Source organism: Gossypium hirsutum, chromosome A07 (assembly GCF_007990345.1).
Source record: "Gossypium hirsutum isolate 1008001.06 chromosome A07, Gossypium_hirsutum_v2.1, whole genome shotgun sequence".
In the NCBI taxonomy this organism is placed as follows: domain Eukaryota; kingdom Viridiplantae; phylum Streptophyta; class Magnoliopsida; order Malvales; family Malvaceae; genus Gossypium; species Gossypium hirsutum.
This window is the reverse complement of record NC_053430.1, coordinates 96653857-96661079: the sequence shown is the minus strand read 5'-3', so window position 1 is coordinate 96661079 and position 7223 is coordinate 96653857. Positions and strand designations below refer to the sequence as shown.

At 35.8% G+C, this 7223-nt stretch overlaps 1 pseudogene; it reads right to left on the bottom strand.

The window, feature by feature from the left end:
- Window positions 1-272: 272 nt before the first annotated feature.
- On the bottom strand, window positions 273-6093 carry LOC107955561 (ABC transporter B family member 15-like; annotated as a pseudogene).
- Between the last annotated feature and the right edge of the window lie 1130 nt (window positions 6094-7223).

Sequence of the window (7223 nt, the reverse complement as noted above, 5' to 3'; positions counted from 1 at the left end):
TTAAAAAAATTCACTCAGTAATTATGTAACAAAAATGGAGTTGTAATGAACTTGAATTTAACAAAAGATTTTAAATAAAAATAAGGGGATTAAAACAAAGACTTGACGCATATTTTAACCTTTTAAAATATAGAAATTAAATTATTCACCCTTTTTGTTCCCTTAAAATATTTGATTAAAAATTAGATTAAATTACTCATTTTATAGTAGAATTGCTTATTTACTCCTAAAAAAAGTTGATATTAAAAATAAATTTCTTTACCATTTAAAAGAGATAGAAATAGGCTTTTATTGAAAAATCAAAGTTGATATTACAGTGATTGCAGATCTCCCTTTCAGCATAGGGAATAGAAAGGGAAAATTTGGGGAGAAAATATTGTAAATAAGTTAGGCCTTTCACCATCAAAGTTTGGATGGTTTGCTTTAAATAAAAAGCCTAATCTAACAGTATCTTTTTCCCAAGTAATTTTAGTTGATTGAGTGAGCAGTGTTGTTGTGGGGTCCCCTTTGGAGATTAACCAATGAGAAGTATGCTCCAATGGGTCCTTTAGCCAACAAAGATTGATGGGTCCCTTTCTCTATAACCTTGCCTTTATCCAACACTGCAATTTGGTCACAGTTTTGAATGGTGCTTAACCTATGTGCCACAATCACACTGGTTCTCCCCACCATTACTCTTTCAAGTGCATCTTGTACTGCTTTCTCTGATTGACTGTCAAGGGCACTGGTTGCCTCATCTAAGAGTAAAATTGCAGGGTTTCTCAATATGGCTCTTGCTATTGCAATGCGTTGCTTTTGGCCACCAGATAGCTGAACTCCCCTTTCACCACACCATGTATGATACCCATCTTTTAACCCTGAAATGAAATCATGGCAATTGGCTGCTCTAGCTGCCTCAATGATCTCTGCTTCATCTGTCTCATCAGATGCACCATATGCAATGTTTTCTCGGATTGTACCAGCAAATAATGTGGGCTCTTGGCTAACAAGTGCAATGTGTTTCCTTAGCGACCTAAGGTGGTATGACCTTATATCTCTACCATCAATCTTCACTGCTCCCTCAAGAGGATCATAAAATCTCTCAATTAATCCGATGATGGTTGACTTACCCGACCCGCTTTGTCCTACCAATGCTGTTGATTTACCTGCTTCAATTTTGAGTGAGAAGCCTTTAAAGATCATAATATCTGGTCGGGCGGGGTACGCGAAGTCTATGTCGCGAAGTTCTACATGGCCTGTTATCTTTTCGGGTTTGTAACCGTCAGGGTCTTCAGGTTCAATTCTAGTGTATCGATCCAATATAGCAAAGACTGATCCAACTGCATCTGAGCCCTTCGCAAGGTCAAAAGTCATGCTTCCTGCATCGGCTATTACTCGACCTGTGCTTACTAAGATCATGAAGGTTTCAAACAAAGCCTTTGCAGTGATGTAGCCATGTGACATAAGTTTACCACCATACCAAAAGTCTAAGGCCCAAGTACAAGTTGTTAGGCTTGTTGATGTGCCAAGGCCAATACCAGCGAACCATGATTGGCGAATGCTCTCTCTTCGTGGGCCTTCTTGGGCTTTGTCGAGCATTTTCAGGATTCGGTCTTGGGAGGAGAAGGCAGTGATGGTTCGGAGGTTGGAAACTGCCTCTGCAGCTAGCTTGCTGCTTTCCTCTTGGGCTTTGATAGCCTTCTGAGACATGCTTTTAAGCAAGACACGTCTCGCGTAGAAACAAATGATAATGATTGGTTGGATCGCTATCATCACAAGTGCAAGCCTCCAAGCTATGACCAGCCCCATGGTGAAAGCTATGGTTACTGCTGAAATGGTTTGAACAACTAGTGCCATTCTGTCACCAACCAAAGATCTCACCTTCAAAAACAAAAAGAACAATTAAAACCACGATGCAGGATAGTCATCAAAACCATCTTACTTCCCGACCATCGATAAAGTGGTCTAGATTATTGGCCCTACAAATCCTACAAATCATTGTCACAACTTGGAAAACTCAACCTAATCAAAGATCAGCATAAGAAAATACATACCACATTGGCATCCTTGGCAAGTCTAGAGCAAATAGCCCCACTTGAATTCTCATCTTGATCAAGCCAGCCTACTTCGAAAGTGAGTATCTTTGAAAGCATGCGCTCTCTAATCCTCTTTGTCAAGTACTCTCCGATGTATGCAAAATTATAATGTTGGCCAACATTAATCAGAAATGAAAACACCGACAACCCGAGAAAGCATAAGGCATAGATCTTAGTCTTTTCCTTGATCTCATCATGATTAGTCAGAAAATATACTGATATCATAGATCCTAGTGAGAATGCATAAACAGGTTGTACTGCACCAAATAGGATTGCACATGAACATCCCATCATTGCTTGTTTCCATTCTGGTAAGTTCAATGCCAACAATCTTCTAAAAGAGGGGACTGGCAATTTTTCTTGATCTTCCACCACGGAATCGCCAGCCAGTGGAGCACGGTTTTGAGAAAAAGAATTGGCAGAACTTGATCCACTAACCAATGAAAGTCATCTACTACTTGTGTTGTTGATATCCATATTTGTGATTGAAGATGAAGCACAAGTAGGTAAAGTTGAGTTAGCTTCTTCAGGGTTCTTTTCTTTCTCTGTTTGTTGAAGGTGGACTAATGAAGTGTAATGACCATTTTGATTTTCTATCAGCTCATCATGTGATCCAATTTCTATAACCTGGCCATTTTGGAAAACTGCTATAAGGTCAGCGTTGCGGATTGTAGAGAGGCGGTGGGCGATTACTATGGTGGTTTGGCCAATGGAGGCTTGGTCTATTGCTTCTTGCACCACTCGTTCAGATTCCGAGTCTAGTGCACTTGTTGCCTCATCTAAAAGAAGGATTTGGGGTGCTTTTATAATTGCTCTTGCTATAGCAATTCTTTGCTTTTGTCCTCCTGACATTTGAACTCCTCTTTCGCCAACCTATTCAAAGAACAGAACTTCATTATTTAGCATGTCCAACCTTATTGAAATCTATGGTTTGAATATATGATCATAACACATAGAAATAGGGGTGAATGTTTGATCAAATCGAGCATTTTATCATTTTAACTTGATTTAATTTTTTAACCGGTTGAATTTTATCATCCTAAATCTTTGAATTTTTAAAAATTATATCGAATTATTTTTGAACTTTTTTAAATTTTTTATTTGCCAATTATGTGTGAGAAGTGTTCAATGAACCATACTTTGGTCCAGCTGAGGGAGAATGGTGATCTAAGGCCCCATATAATTTTATTGTTGGCATAGCCTTTGAGCCCAAGAGTTGTGATTTTCCTAATTTAAGTTGGTAACATGATTATGACTTTTGCTACTATAATATGTAAAATTTGTTATTAGACCCTGCACTTGTATAAAATTTGAGATTTGATCCTTGTACTTTAAAAGTTAAAAATTCAATCCTCCTACTTTTTCAATTTAAAAATTCTAGTCCAATCATTATTTTCATTAGTAGTTTCTGTCCAAATTTATCAATTTAACTTGTTTATTTTCTATTAATTATATATCACATCAAATGTGAGCAGCCTAATTATAGCTTACTATTTTAATGGCTTGAATGATATTTTTAAATAAAAAATAGAATAAATTAATTTTTTAACATTTTTAATTATAAAGATTCAATCTTAAATTTTGTCAAAATATAAAGACTAACAACATATTTTAACCTTGGTTTTGACAATCTAAATTAAAAAGCCTAACTTATGTTTTTTACTGTTTAGACTAGAAAAATGAGTCACATCTTCAAATTACTAATTTTTAAATGTAACGTTTTTAATATTTAAATTCATCACACACATTTTCATGACAATATCAAATATTTATATATTGTTTCTTAAACCATATTTTTCCATGCATTTCTTACCGAAGCTTGATGTTGAATTAACCCTAAGAAGAACATGCTTCAATACAATTTAGAATTTCAGTGGTGAAGAATTTTTTATTATTTTTACCTTTTTTTAAGAATGGAAGTAATGGCTAATTTTTCATTGCTTAGTAAGCAGTTACAGGGGCAAGGATTAACCTGAGTGTCATAACCCTGTGGCAATTGGCAGATGAAATTGTGGGCATTTGAGGCTTTGGCAGCTTCGATAATCTCTTCCATGGTAGCATCTTCCTTGCCAAAAAGTATGTTCTCCTTTATGGTTGTTGCAAAAAGTGCTGGCTCCTGACTCACCAAACCCATTTGTGACCTTAGCCACTTGACCTGCAACTTATCAATGGCGACCCCACCAAGGAGTATCTCTCCCCCTAGTGGGTCATAAAACCTTTGCAGTAGTGCTATGACTGTGGATTTCCCCGAGCCACTCCTACCCACTAATGCCACAGTCTTTCCAGCTGGAATGGTTAGGGAAAAATCTTTGAGAATCATGGTTTCAGGCCTTGATGGATATGCAAATTCAACATGCTTGAATTCCACGGATCCTGAAAATTTTTCCATGATTTCACCTTCTAAATTGTCTGAATCAATCTTAGGGACCCTTCTTATCACTTCCATTATCCTCTCCCCAGCTGAACATGCTTCAGAGAAATACTTCAGGTTTGACAAACTAGCCCCCAATGCCCTGATGATTCCATCAAAACCAGTAAAAAAGATCGTCATATTTGAATGTATTTCTTTTATAAAGCATAAAATAATCCAAAAAAAGGTTAAAAGAAATTTACAAGCCTCCCATGGCAATGGCTGCACCGACAATGAAAACAGTTCCTCCTTTAGCACCCTGGTACATGACCATCCTACTACCATAATAAGCCATGAACGACCAAGTTGCAAAAACCACCCCATTGCTTCCAATTGCTAGACCTTTAGCCAAACCTTGCTTTAACCCCAACTTGACTGACCCTTGTAAAGCTGCTGAGAATTCTGCAATGGTTTTGGTCTCACCAACAAAGGCATAAACTGTTCTTATAGAAGATATTGCCTGTTCTGCTATCGTACCAGCTTTGTTATATTCCTCCCTTATCTTTCTAGCTATTCCTATCAATCCCCTTCCATACATTAAACCAGGAATCACCAGAAGGACAGCAAAAGGAAAGCCTACTATTGCTAGTCTCCACAGCATTATAAATGCTACCATGTAGCACCCCACAAATATTGCAACATTCATCAGAAAATTTGGTACCTACATAACATTAATTTCCCATCGTTAGCGTCTTTTTGTTTATGAATGTCTAAATTTGGAAATAAAAGTAAAAAAACCTTTTCACTGAGGACATCTTGGATTACTAGGCTGTCATTTGAAACACTAGTGATCACTTCAGCTGTGCTGCTAACATGCAAATCAAAGTACCCCACATCTTGTCTTAAAACTGCTTTCAGATATCTGGCTCTCATTCTAGTTGCTTGTCTTTCACCTGTTCTTGACCAACAAAACCCCTCTGAAAACCCAAAAATCAATGAAAATGAATCATATATTCAATTTATAATTCCTTGGGAAAAACAAACATTGAAAAAAAAACCCTACCTAGAAAACAAGCAAACCATGACCCACAAGCCAAATACAAAAGAGCCACCGAGTTCTGCCACCCATAAAATAAAACCTGTTAGCTTTCTGCTTGAGTCAACGTGCCCTGTCAGGCGTGTTTGCATGTGTGTCTTAAAAGAAAAGAAGGAAAAACAAAATTACAAAGTGAAAAAAAAGAGAGACCTTGTTGATATTTTGAATGAACGTGTCTGAAGTGACAGCTGAAGCATCACCAAAATTGTTCATTAACTTGCCAGTAACAAGCAAAACAAGAGGTGTACTGAAACCATCACCGACGGCGCCGATGAAGCCGAGAGTCATCAACCACAAATCCACAGCGTCAGCATGCATGAATATGGACCTTATAGGCCCATTTACTTTCTTGACTGCACCAATTTTCAGCTTCTCTCTCTGATCATCATCCATGTATTATATATAGAGACGAAACAAACCCCAAGATTCTCAGACCACCTAAGATCAGTGCAACCTGTTTTGTTTTGTTTCAAACAGGTTTGGTTTTTTTTTTTTTTGCTTGCCTCAAAAGAGTGTCGTCTTGTAAGGCAAGTGAGAAAGGAAACACGAGAAGGGAGATGTTTTTGGCTAAGCAGCAAACATGGGAAACGTCTTATATATATAGGTGTTATCTAGTGGGGTAGTTCGAACCAGAGATGACTTGTGCTACCCACATGGGTACCATCAAATCGACAAATATGATGCATAATTTCCTTTTATATTTCGCCATTTTCTTTTTCATTTTTTGTTCTAGCCATTAAAAAATTGTATTAAATCCTAGCATTCTATTATATAATATGTATTATGTATATATGTATAATACAGAACATTTGTTTTCAAGTCTTAATTTTAATGTAACTGTGGTTAAAATTGTTATCAAATATTTATTTGGTATGGGTTTGAACCATATTTTTTACTAATTTCCTCTTCACAGGTGCTTTCTAAATAGGTAATTAACTAATCATGAAATGTGCCCTATTCCTATGAGTAATGATCAAACCCTTGATCTCATAGTTAAGGAATGAAGTGAGTAACTACCGCACCATACCATACCTCATGATTTCTATATATTAATTAAGACATAGTCATAAACACAATGACACCATGATTTGCAAACCCTAAATCTAGAAAAGGAAAAGAGATTAATACAACCGATTTCACAACTTTTATGTCTCGTTTGTTACTAGTGTGAAAAAAGCTTGTTTAATAGATATGTTTTAACATGAGGAAAAACTAGTGTATTAACAAGATGAATAAAATAGCCCATTATTTGGTAGGGAGATTGCTAATCATGTATTAAACAGATATTATTTTATTTGGTTAAAGTGTTAAACAAGTAAAACATAAGTGTTATTCTATAAAATATCAATTTTGTCCATAAATTCATTACCTATTTAAAGAATTATGAAGCAATAAATGAATCGGTACACCACAAATCTCAATTCAAGAATTCAATTACTAGTATAAAAATGTTTGCTCCAAGGCATAAAAATGAATGGATAAACCATAAATTTGGTTATTGTTTATTTATCTATTTTCATTTTGACTATCAATTAATCTCTCGATTACTCTAAAATTGTTTAGTTCAAATATAATTTTTTTTAAAAAAAATCAATTAATATTTAACTTTAATAATAATTTATTAGAAACAAGTTGATGAATAACAAAAGGAAGAGAAGAAAGAACCTAAAATCATGTAACTTACCAACAAGTGATTGGGTAC